Source organism: Lactuca sativa, chromosome 4, assembly GCF_002870075.4.
Source record: "Lactuca sativa cultivar Salinas chromosome 4, Lsat_Salinas_v11, whole genome shotgun sequence".
Taxonomy (NCBI): Eukaryota; Viridiplantae; Streptophyta; class Magnoliopsida; order Asterales; family Asteraceae; genus Lactuca; species Lactuca sativa.
The window spans coordinates 38,655,330-38,668,780 of record NC_056626.2 but is presented as its reverse complement, the minus strand read 5'-3'; the positions used below and the strand labels follow the sequence as shown (position 1 = coordinate 38,668,780).

The 13,451-nt window shown below is 25.2% G+C and overlaps 1 long non-coding RNA gene across 2 annotated transcripts; it reads left to right on the top strand.

Moving 5' to 3' along the window:
- The first annotated feature begins 794 nt into the window (after positions 1 to 794).
- Positions 795 to 10,674, top strand: LOC111917738 (uncharacterized). 2 transcript variants are annotated; one of them, XR_002859002.3, is made up of 3 exons: positions 834 to 1,398; positions 1,499 to 1,785; positions 10,403 to 10,674. It is a non-coding gene; the product is annotated as an uncharacterized LOC111917738 (long non-coding RNA). The 2 variants fall into 2 exon arrangements; XR_008231429.1 differs by lacking the exon at positions 10,403 to 10,674 and having other exon boundaries at positions 795 to 1,398; positions 1,499 to 1,800.
- The last annotated feature ends 2,777 nt before the right edge of the window (positions 10,675 to 13,451 follow it).

Genomic DNA, 13,451 nt, shown 5'->3' with positions numbered 1-13,451 from the left:
TTACAACGAAATGCTCACTAGATCCCATACCTTTTGGTTCAAAATCAATTGGAAAACACCAAAATTTTGGTAAATAGAACTCATACTCTAAACTTTATATCAAATGTAATTAAAATGACGAGAAATAAGAATCAAAGTGTTAGAAATTGTAGTCAAAATATCATGTTTTTATAATAAAAGAAAAAAAAATGTATAAATTTACAGCCAAACTAGGAAAAATCTTTGGTGGCTTTGTGTCATGCGATTTTAACTTTTTACCATTTGATATTTTGGGTTTTCATATCTAAGTGGACTTGAAAAATACTATTTGATATTTTGGTTTTTATATCCAAATGGACATGAAAATAAAAAATATGCATTGAGATTATAGCCTATGCCCTACGTTGTGAAATCGCATCTAACATGAATGAAATTGTAGGTAATCGTCTATTATTTTGATGTCTATTTTTTTTATAGTTAGTTAATTTTTGACTAAAGACTCAAAAAATCATTAAGAAAAATAGATAAACTTATAATTTTCTCATAATTTAAACCAATAAAAAGATATTACTTTCCAATAATTATTTTTATTAATGTATATTAATATGCAAGATAATTATTAATTTAAAATAACGTCACAAAATAATATAAATGGTCCATCAATATAAAAAAAACTATATTAATTAGGTCGGTTAATAACGCACAATTAATGAGTAAGATTCTTAATTTAAATCATGATCTTTTAACTCTCCATATTTCTTTTTTCCTCTGCGCATCCACTCGTTTTTATCTTCTCCTTCGTCCCTTTCCTTCTCTAGATCCAAAATACATATGCGATTCTATGTTTTTTTTTTTTTTTTTTTTTTTGCGTTTCAAGAAACAATCTCACTTCTAATATAAATTGATTTCAAGAAATTGGTGACAGTGGAGAAAGACGGCGATTGGAAAGAAACGGACAAATGTCTAGAAATTGAAGACGATGATTTTGGAGAGCAAACGTTCTTGGCTGTTCTCCTTTTCTTTTCATGTTTTCCATTTTTTTTTTTCTTCAGGTACTATTATCCATTCTATAAACCCACATTCTCTCTACTTACAGTTTCTATCGGATGAATAGCACATTCACTATTCATCTCACGCCACCTTTCCCTCTTCTTTTTCCCTTCTTGATCGAACGCTTCGCTTGCCTTAGTAACTTCCCATCTGAAGCGAACTTTTGATAAATTCTTTCGTTTGATCTCAACAAATCAAACCTCCGGAATCCTGTTACAAAGCAGAGAAATCATCAACTATGTTCGGCGTGGCTTTCACCCAAATCGACACCTTTCACTGGCTTCTTGCGCCGGTGATGGCCACAGTGGACAGATAGTTTCTTTTGCCAGTCTGATTCCAGCATTCGTTTCCCACTTTCACAATCTTGAGGTATTTTTGAATCCTATTTGTTTTAATTTAACCTTTACATGAGGTGTGAAGTTGTATATAATCGTATGTTGCCTCAAACTTACCAATTTTGTTTTTTTAGGTGTTCCGATCAGTTATGATGGTTGATGGGAGTAAGTTGTTGGTGCTATTCAATCGGTGGTTTAAGCAGTTTCAAGAACGGGCAAGATGAGATCCTGAGTTACTTGAAAGGATTTGCGTACATCTCTTATGTTTTTTCAAACAACTTTTTATTTTGCACTTAATGTGTTCGATCAAATGTCTGTGAGATAAAAGCTTGAGTTTACCCATTATAGACTGGGGATACCAAATCTAGTTTCACTAGAAGTGTATCAAGAAATTGAAAAATACTTTCATTTATTAATCCAGGTATGTTCCAATAAACTTCTATATATTTTGTTGTCTCCTAATTTTCTTTTGTTTGTAGTAATATTTTAAAAGTTTTTGCATCTTTACTTTTCTTTATATTAGCACATTGCATTTTCTTTAAAAAATCTTCCAATTTAACATTCTACTTATAGTTTTCTTATTATTTGCACATTGTATTTTCAAATATCACACATTTTTAGCATCGTACCATTAGTTTTTATTAGGCTGTATTTTAAAAATTCAAACTATTTATAGCATTGCACCTTAACACATTGCATATAAAAAATCAGTTTGTTTTAATATTGCACTTTTCAATCATTATTAGATTTTCAAAAATTTAACTCTTAGTTCTTTTAAAGACATGTAGTTTATAAAAGTTTTTTTCAATGCATTTTATTTCGAAAAGTCTTGCATTTTAGCTTATTACTTTCTTTTTTTCATTATTAGCACATTGCATTTTCAAAATTTAAAACTATACTTTTAGTTCTTATAACTTTTTATACTTTGTAATTTTGAAAGCTCTTTTTACCAATGCAATTTATTTTGAATTTTTTTCCAATTTAACATTGAACTTCAGTTTTCTTCTTTTTAACACATTGCATTTTACTTTTAGTTTTCATTTGGTTATTGCATTTTCAAAAATCAAATTATTGTACTTTTACTTCTTAATTCCTTTGAAGACTTGTGATTTTTTTTTAAAGTTTCAATGTATTTATTTTGAAAAATCTTCCAATTTAGCATTGTACTTTTTTAAAATCAACCCACTTTTGCATTCCACTTTTTGCATCTTCTCAGATCAAAAAAATTATAGCATTCTATTATTAGTTCTTAGTTTGTTTAAAGCCTTGTAACTTTTAGAAACTTCTTTTATTAATGCAATTTCTTTTGAAAAGCCTTCCACTTTAGCATTTAACTTGAAGTGTTTTTTATTATTAGGACATTGCATTTTCAAAAATCAACCCATTTTAGCATTGTACTTTTTACTTTTTATTATGTTATTCAAAAATTCAACTTTCGTTCATATCAAAGAATTTTACATTGAAAAATCTACCATTTATAGCACTAGACTTTCAATTTTTTTAGAAATCAAACTGTTTATAGCATTTTTACTCTTAGTTCCTAAGTTTTTTAAATCATCATCATTTTTAATGTTTTTTTTAATCAATGAATTTTCCTTGAAAGTTCTTTCAATTTAGTATTTCACTTTAGTTCTCACTTCTTCTATATCATTTTCATTTTTAGAAGTTTTTTATCAATGCATTTGCTTTAAAAAATCTTTTAGTTTAATATTCTACTTTAGTTTTTTTATTAGCAAATTGCATTTTAAAAAATCAACCCATTTTCGTATTGTACTTATATTTTTCTAGCATTATTGGATTATAAATTAAAACATCAATGGCATTGTAAATTTAGTTCTTAATTCTTTTAAATCATTGAAACTTCTAAAAATATTTTTTCAACTCCTTTTAATTTGTTTTTTTTTTCAATATAGCATTCTACATCCAGTTTACTTATTATTTACACATTGTATTTTGAAAAAATCAAACCATTTATAGCATTTTTTAGCACTTAAGTCTTTGAAGGCATTGTCATTTTTAAATTTTTTTATAAATCCATTTTCTTTGAAAAGACTTTGAATTTAGTATTCTACTCAAGTTTGTTATTATTAGACATTGAATTTTCAAAAAATCAACCCTTTTGTGCATTGTACTTAATAGTTTTTAATAATTATTAAATTTTAAAAAATCTAACCATTTTTGTCATTGTATTTTTTGTTCTTAATTCTTTTAAAGCGATTTAAGTTTTGAAGTTTTTTTTTCAATGCAATATATTTAAAAATCTTTTAGACATTCTAGTTTCTGTTTTCTTTTTATAATACATTGCATTTTCTAAAATCAACAGATCTTTAGCATTCTAATTTTACTTTCTCTCAATTTTCAAAAATCAACCCATTTATAGCATTCTACTGTTAGTTCAAAAATCAAGCATTTAACTTAAAAGTGTTCTTATACTTTTAGTTTTTTATTTTTATTTTTTATCACATTGCATTTTTAAAAATCAACCCATTTTAGCATTTTACTTTTAGTTTTATTTATGTTATCAAAAAATTCAACTTTTATTCATATCAAGGAATTTTACTTTAAAAAATTTACCAAAAATTGTAGCATTGGTCTTTTAGTTTTATCATAACTAGCATTTTTAGGTATCAAATCTTTAATAGCATTTTAGTTCTTAAGTTTTTTAAATCATTAAGTTTTTTTTTTTTTTTTTTTTTTTTTTTTCATTTTAGTATTTAGTTTTAGTTTTCTTATTATTAGCACATTACATTTTAAAAATCAACCCATTTTAGTATTGTAATTATAGCTTTCAGCATTTGTTTGTTTTTTTAAAATTAAACCAATTATGGCATTGTTAATTTTATAAGTATTTTTTCAAAGCATTATAATTTGAAAAGTCTTCCACTTTAGCATTCTACTTTTAGTTTTTTTTTAAAATTATTATTATTAAGACATTGTACTTTTAGTTTTCATTGTACTTTTCTTTCATATCAAGACATATTACTTTGAAAGTTTATGCATCTACTTATTAAAGTTTTCAATCATTATTAAATTTTCAAGTGTTTAACCATTTAAAGTTAAGTTTTCTTATTAATAACTTATTGCCTTTTCAAAAACCAAATCATTTTTTGCATTGTACTTTTACTTTTAGTTTTCATTCGGTTATTTCATTTTTAAAAAATCAAACATTTGTACTCTTAGTTCTGAATTCTTTCGAAACTTTGTTTAATTTTTTTATAATGCATTTTCTTTGAAAATCTTCTAATTTAGCATTCTACTTTCAATTTTCTTATTATCTACAAATTACATTTTTTGAAAATCAACCCATTTTAGCATTGTGATTTCAGTTTTAATTTGGCTATTGCATTTACAAATCAAAACCTTTATGACATTCTACTTTTAGTTCTAAATTCATTTAGTTCTAAAATCTTTTAAAAGTATTTTATCAATACAGTTTATTTTGATTTTTTTTTCAATTTATCATCTAACTTTAAGTTTTCTTAATTCTTATTGTACTTTTAGTTTTAATTATGTCATTGTAACATCCAACTATTCTTTCATATCATTCAACTTTTTTACTTTGAAAAATCCACTACTAATTATAACATCAAACTTTCGCTTTTATTTATTTATTTGTTTTATATCTAACATATTGCATTTTAAGAAATCAAACCATTTATAGCATTTTACTTTTACTTCTCAATTCTTTTAAAGCATTCTCATTTTTAATAAGTACATTTTGTTGTTGAAACATCAAATATCTAATTTTTCTTTCACATCAAAGCATTTTATTTTATTTTAAAAAATCTACTAATTCTAGCATTCTACTTTCAATTCTTTAAAAACTAGCATTATGCATTTTAAAAAATCAAAAAAATCATAGCATTGTACCTGTAGTTCTTAATTTTTTTGAAGCTTTGTAATTTAAAAAGAATCAAATTCAATGCCATTTTCTTTGAAAAATCTTTCAATCTAACAATCTACTTTTAGTTTTCTTATTATTTGCGCATTGTTTTTTAAAAAATACCCAATTTTAGCATTGTACCTTTTAGTTTTTTGTTAGGTTGCATTTTAAAAATTCAAACTATTTAGTTCTTAAATTTCATAGCTTTGTAATTTTTAATTTTTTTTATTAATGTAGTTTACTTTGAAAAATCTACCCATTTAACTTCAGTGTTCTTTTTATTAGCACGTTGCATTTTTAAAAATTACCCATTTTTAATATTGTACTTTTAGTTTTTTTTTTTTTTTTAATTCAAATATTGCATTTTCCGAAATTAAACCATTCATAACATTTTACTTTTAGCACATTGCATTTTCAAAAATCAACCTCTTTTAGTTTTCAGTCATTATTAAATTTTCAAAAGTTAAACTCATTAAGGCATTGTATTTTTAGTTTCTGATTCTTTTAAAGCCTTGTAATTTTTTTATGTATTTTTTTCAATGCATTTTATTTTGAAAAATCTTCCAATTTAGCATTCTACTTTCAGTTTTTTAATTTTTAGCACATTTTTTTTTAAAAATAACCCAATTTAATATCGTACTTTAGTTTTCATTTTGTTGTTGAAACATCAAATATCTAATTTTTCTTTCACATCAAAGCATTTTATTTTGAAATATCTACTAGTTAAAACATTTTACTTTCATTTTTTCTAAACTAGCATATTGCATTTTTTAATCAAAATGTTTATAGCAATTTACCTGTAGTTCTTTATTCGTTTGAAGCCTTGTAATTTAAAAAAAAACATGTTCAATGCATTTTCTTTGAAAAATCTTCCAATTCAACATTCTACTTTTAGTTTTCTTATTATTTACACATTGTATTTTCAAATATCACACATTTTTAGCATTGTACCTTTAGTTTTTATTAGGTTGCATTTAAAAAATTCAAACTATTTATAGCATTGTAACTTTAGTTCTTATTTTTTTAAAACTTTGTAATTTTAAATGTTTTTTTTTTTCTATTAATGCAATTTACTTTAAAAAATCTACCATTCAACTTCAGCTTTCTTTTTTATTAGCACACTGCTTTTTTAAAAATCAACCAATTTATAGCATTCTACTTTTAGTTTTAAATCATTATCACATTTCTAAAAGTTAAACCATTTAAGGCATTGTATTTTTAGTTCTTAATTCAATGCAATATAATTTTTAAAATCATCCAATCTAGCATTTTGGCTTTCAGTTTTCTTATTATTATTAATTGCATTTTCAAAAATGAATCCATTTTAACATTGTACATCTACTTTTCATTATGTTATTAAAACATCCAACTTTTCTTTCGTATCAAAGCATTTTACTTTAAAAAATTATAAGATTGGATTTTCAGTTTTTTTAAACTTGCATATTGCATTTTCAGAAATCAAACCCTATATATCATTTTTAAAACTTTTTTTTTTTAAAATGCATTTTCTTTGAAAAATCTTCCAATTTTGTATTCTACTTTAGTTTTCTTATTGTTAGACATTTCAATTTCAAAATTTTAACCATTTATGGCACTGTATGTTTAATTCTTATTTCTTTTAGAGCCATGTAATTTTTTTTTCAATGCTTTTTATTTTGAAAAATCTTCTATTTTAACATTCTACTTTCCGTTTTTCATTATCAGCACATTTGCATTTTCAAATATAAAACATTTTTAGCATGTACTTTTCCATCGGTTATTGCATTTTCACAAATCAAAACATTTATAACATTCTACTATTAGTTCTTTATTAAATTAAAGCATTGTAACTTTTAAAAAAGTTTTTTTTTATCAATGCATTTCTTTTGAAAAACCTTCCAAATTAGCATTTAACTTGAACTGTTTTTTATTATTAGCACATTGCATTTTCAAAATCCAAACCATTTTAGCATTGTACTTCTAGTTTTCATTATGTTATTAAAAAAATTAACTTATCTCTCACATCAAGGAATTTTGCTTTGAAAAATCTACCAATCATAGCATTGAACTTTTAGTTTTTTTATAACTAGCATATTGCATTTTTAGAAATCAAACCATTTATAGCATTTTACTCTTAGTTCTTAAGTTTTTAAAATCATTGTCATTTTAAAAGTTTTTTTTATCAATGCATTTTTTTCAAAGTTCTTTCAATATGGTATTCTACTTTTAGTTTTCTTATTATTAGCACATTGCATGTTCAAAAATTAACCCATTTTAGCATTCTACTTAAAGTTTTCAATCATTATTGCTTTTTCAAAACTTAACCATTTATGGCATTATATTTTTAGTTTTTAGTTCTTTTAAAGCCTCAAAATTTTAAAAATATCGTTTTTTTCAATGCAGTATAATTCGAAAAATCCTCCAATTTAGCATTCTACTTTTCATTTTCTTATTGTTAACACATTGCATGTTCAAAAATCAATCCATTTTTACAATGTACTTTTTGTGTTCATTCTGTTATTGAAAAATCTTACTTTTCTTTCATATCAGGAATTTTACTTTGAAAAATCTACCAATTATAGCATCATACTTTCTGTTTTTTATAACTAGAATATTGCATTCTTGGTAATCATTTTCTTTTTTAGAAGTTTTTTATAAATGCATTTTCTTTAAAAGATCTTCCAATTTAATATTCTACTTCAGTGTTTTATTATTAACAAATTGCATTTTCAAAAGACAACCCATTTTCGCATTGTACTAATAGTTTTTAAGCATTATTGCATTTTAAAAATTAAACCATTTATGGCGCTGTAAATTTAGTTCTTATTTCTTTTAAAGCCTTATAATTTTTAAAAGTGTTTTTTTTTTCAATGCATTATCATTCGGACATCTTCCAATTTATCATTCTACTTTTAGTTTTCTTATTATTGACACATTGGTTTTTCAAAAATGAATCCATTTTAATTTATCATTGTACTTTTTTGTCTTCATTATGTTATTCAAAAATTCAACTTTTCTTTCATATCAAAGAATTTTACATTGAAAAATTTACCCTCTTATAGCATTGGACTTTCAGTTTTTTTTTAAATTTTTTTTTAATAACTAGCACAATGCATTTTTAGAAATCAAACCAATTATAGCTTTTTACTCTTAGTTCTTATGTTTTTTAAATCGTTATTCTTTTTAAAAGTTTTTTTTATCAATGGATTTTCTTTAAAAGGTCTTTCAATTTAGTTATTTACTTTAGTTCTTAAGTCTTTTATATCATTTTCATTTTTAGAAGTTTTTTATCAATGCATTTTCTTTAAAAACTCTTTCAATTTAATATTCTACTTCAGTTTTTTTTTTATTTGCAAATTGCATTTAAAAAATCAACCAATTTTTGCATTGTACTTAAAGTTTTCAAGCATTATTGGATTATAAACTAAAAAATCAATGGCATTGTATTTTTAGTTCCTAATTATTTTAAATCTTTGAAACTTCTAAAAATATTTATTTTGAAAAATCTTCCAATATATCATTCTACATTCAGTTTTCTTATTATTATTAACACATTGCATTTTCAAAAATCAAATCATTTATAGCATTTTTTTTAGTACTTGAGTTATTTAAGCATTGTCATTTTTAAAATTTTTTACAAATGCATTTTCTTTGAAAAAACTTTCATTTCATTTTATTTAAAAAAACTTTTAAGCATTCTAGTTTCTGTTTTTTTTTTTTTTTAACACTTTACATTTTCTAAAATCAACAAATTTTTAGTATTTAACTAATATTTTTTTTTATTATTAGTGCATTGCATTTTCAAAAATCAACCCATTTTAGCATTTTACTTTTAGTTTTCGTTATGCTATTAAAAAATTCAACTTTTTCTTACATGACAAGGAATTTTACTTTGAAAAATCTACCAAAAATTGTAGCATTGGACTTTTAGTTTTTTTATAACTAGCATATTGCATTTTTAGAAATCAAATCATTAATAGCTTTTTAGTTCTTAAGTCTTTTAAATTGTTGTCATTTTTAAAAGTTTTTTTTATCAGTTTTTTCCAAAATTCTTTCAATATAGTATTCTACTTTTAGTTTTCTTATTATTAACACATTGCATGTTCAAATATTAACCCATTTTAGCATTCTCAATCATTATTGCATTTTCAAAAACTTAACCATTTATGGCATTATATTTTTAGGTTTTAAAGCCTTATAAATTTTAAAACTTTTCTTATTATTAACACATTGCTTAGTTAATTTTCTTATTATTCACAAATCACGACATTGTACTTATAGCTTTCAAGCATTTGTTTTTTTTTTTAAAAATTAAACCATTTATGGCTTAGTTAATTTTTATAAGTATTTTGTCAATGCATTTTAATTTGAAAATCTTCCACTTTAGCATTCTACTTTTTGTTCTTTATTTTTTAAATTATTATTATTAACACATTGCATTTTCGAGAATCAATCCATTTTAACGTCATACTTATAGCATTTATGGCTTTGTAATTTTTTAAGTTATTTTATCATTGCAATTTACTTTTAAAAAATCTTATATTTTAGCTCTGAACTTAAGTTTGTAACTGTTACCAGTATTTTCAAAAACAAACCCATTGTACTTTTAGTTCTTAATTCTTTTTAGATGCCCTGTAAAAAAAATTTCAATGCATTTTTTTTCTGTTACTACATTTCCAAAAATCAAAATATTTATAGCATTCTACTTTTATTTCTTAATTTATTTAAAGCCTTGTATCTTTAAAAAACTTTTTATCTATGCAATTTATTTTTAAAAATCTTCCAGCTTAGAGCATACCGCTTTCATTTTTCTTATTCCTAACACATTGCATTTTAAATTCTTTCAAAAGTTAAACCATTTGTAGCGTTGTCGTTTTATTTCTTAATGCTTTTAAAGCCATTTTTTTTTTTCAATTTAAAAGATCTTCTCATTTAGCTTTCTACTTGAAGTTGAAGTTTTGTTATTATCCTATCTAACATTTGGTGGGTTTAAAGACATCTCATCTCAATATATATTATTTGAGACTTTGCTTTGTTTTGTTTTGAAATTTGAAATGAAACTTTTCTAGTTGAGATGCTGACCTGCTTCGTTCCTCCAATAAAAAAAAGCTTTGGGTGGCTATTTTTAACATATAAGGGAAGTGGTTTCTCTGACATATGATTGGATTTGACACAGGTTGATTTTCTCACCTTGGTGATGATTATGAATATCCCAATAACAGTTGATGTTGAAATTTGAAAGAAAGTTTCACCATGCATACCAAGTGTTCGATAAAATGCTTGAACCAGGGCAATCCAGTCCTTAAAGAGCAATAACCTCCAATCCTTAAAGGGCAATAACAGGGCAACATGGGAGATGTTTGAGACAACTTGAGTTATAGAATCAGGCCATGAAATCCAAACAAAAGAAAAAAACAAATTATAATGATATCTAATTGCAATTTTATATATGGGTGCCATATTCAAAGCAAGCTTGCTATGATGTTTCTGCTTAAATATAATTATCCATTTATGGATTTTTCATTGGTTGAGGCAAAGTCATGCCAACAACCACTAAAGATCTAATTTTTGTTGGAGATGAGATTACTTCCATTTTATTCATATCTTCAGTGGATATTCAGGGCTAACAGATGTTTTATTAATTGCATTTAGGTGAATGAAAACTATGAGGATTGCATGATTTACTGATGTTTCTGTTTCATTTAGTTTTGATTTAGTTCCAATGTCACATTTATGTAGCTTGCTTCGATTAGATGCTTCTGCACTTACGCTACTTCTAAAGTAACTCTTGAATACACATTAACTTTCATCCATATGAAAGGTGATTCTTGATTATGATTTAGGGTTTATATCTTAATAGATAGATGATTTTGTTATCTAAAAAGTACATTTTTTTAGGCTTTCTTTTTTCCTTCACGATAATTTCAGCTGTGTCACTTTGATTTCTGAACTTGCCCAATTTTTGTGATGCCGTTTATGGTTTCGAATTGTGGGATATCATTAGGTCCCATTTTTTTTAATTTTTTTATTTTTATAAATCAAATGGTATGGATTGGATGTGTTGTATAACATTTTGTACACTTCCATGGCTTTTTAATCAGTGATTCAGAGTTCATTAATATGTTTGAAATTGAGTTGAAGTTTCTATGGAATTTCTTAGTAAACAGAGATCCACAATCATTTTGTGTAGAGGTCATGTTTGTCATGGTGGATACCCAAACAATGCACAGAGATTCCAAACACTGAGCTTGTGAATTTATGAGAATTTCAGCACATGGTTTAAAAACTTAATAGATTTTTAATTTTTTTTTTAATTATCATCATTCAGTCAGATCATCAAATACAAGGCCTATAACTTATGTTCAATTGATTACAACATGATCATATTTCATGTTTGACAGCCAATCGGTGACCCAAGAGGTGTATTTCTATCCAGATGACACAAAAGTAACAATATGTTGCCTTTTCATGAGCACCAACATACCAAGTAACACAAAATACAAAATGATATATATTTTTTTTAACATGCTTGATTTATAATTTCATGGAACTAATGATCATCAAGCTTTTTTATATCGACTGTTGGTGGTTGTTATGAGAAAGGTACATAAAATGCAAGTGATTTTAAAATACGCTGTTAGGAAAACTACTCTGAGTAAGCGTATGTCGGTAATGTGTATTTGGAAAAAATTACCTTGATGGACAGTGTTTGTGAGCGTCCTACTTGCATTTATTTTTATACAACTTTGTACTTGGCTTTTTTTTTTTTTCCTTCTGTTCCGGTGTTGTACTTTGAAAAATCCACATAATTTATAACATTTGTAATTCAAATGTTTTTTTTATAAATATTCGTGTATTATAGCATTGTTCTTCATTTGTAATCGTCTTTAAACAATAGTGAAGTAAATACTCATCTTACCTTTCGTGGTACCCTATCCACTAAACGACGACATGGACATCAAAGTTGATTCATAATGCTTCAAGTCCCTGTGCATCAAAGTAAATAAAGTGTTCAAGAACAATCTTGCGTATTTCTTTGTCGCACCTATTGAGCTTATATATGGGCACCCATATGGAAATGATCCGAATAACATGGCCCATGATGAGTTTCTTTGACAAGAAAACTCTTTGATGAAACAAATGATCACGTCTAATCTCTAATGGGACCTTATTGATAAACGTATTTGCTAATTAAGTGGAAAGTCATATTCAAAGATGTCCAAAATAACCAAATCAATAGGGATGGATCACCCCTCCACCAATAGGAATCCCTAATTAGTAACTAGGGAGACCAAAATTCCTCGTGAAAAGACTTCTACCAATGATCTAGGGGGTAAATATAATGTTAAGCAAGCTTTTATGGTTTGTCACAATCAAAAAAGTTCAATGATTATTTTATCTATTATGTGTTGTATATGTCCTTGTTACTATTGTGGTATTTTTTTTTATATATATAATAGAAGTCTAAAAGAACATATCACATGGGGTTAATTACATGTGCATAAACTAACAATTTCAACACAAATTATTTTGACGATCGACGACATTAAATATTTTGCATGTCAAATAATTCAGTAACTTAGAACCAATATAGCCATCATTGAAAAGTAATACACTTATTAAACGTCATGTGTGTATGATTCTACTAGCTTCTCATTATTATTTTTATATATTAAAGGTCTGTGTTCATAAAAAAATATATCACAATAATTATACTAGTAGATTAATTATAATATAATATTGCAATAAAGTGAGAGGTAAGAGGGTGATAGGAAAGGAATCAGCTACCGAGAATACCCCCGGTTAGAAAAGTATAAAAATAACAATTTTTATAAGCCTCCACAATCTTCTATTTGATTTTTATTTTACTTGTTACCTTGTTTTAAATTTTACACCTATGGACTATAAAACAAAGTGCTCCATTTTTTAGGTAAAAGATTGAAATTCTCGCACTTTATTACAAGATGATATTAAATTTCCAAAAACAATGTCTCCAAAGGTGAAAACGAGAAGAAGAAACAAATGTAGATTGTAGTTTGTAGCTTGTTTGTTAGTGATAGCATACCTTGATCCAAACTAGATACATTTAAATTTATCTTGAACAGGCTAAATTAGACCACATTGCAGATTCCGTACATGATATTATCTTCCTACTATTGCAAGTTGCTATGCATAATAAAAATTAATCAAAAAAAGGTAAAAAGAAAAGGCCAAAACATGGATAA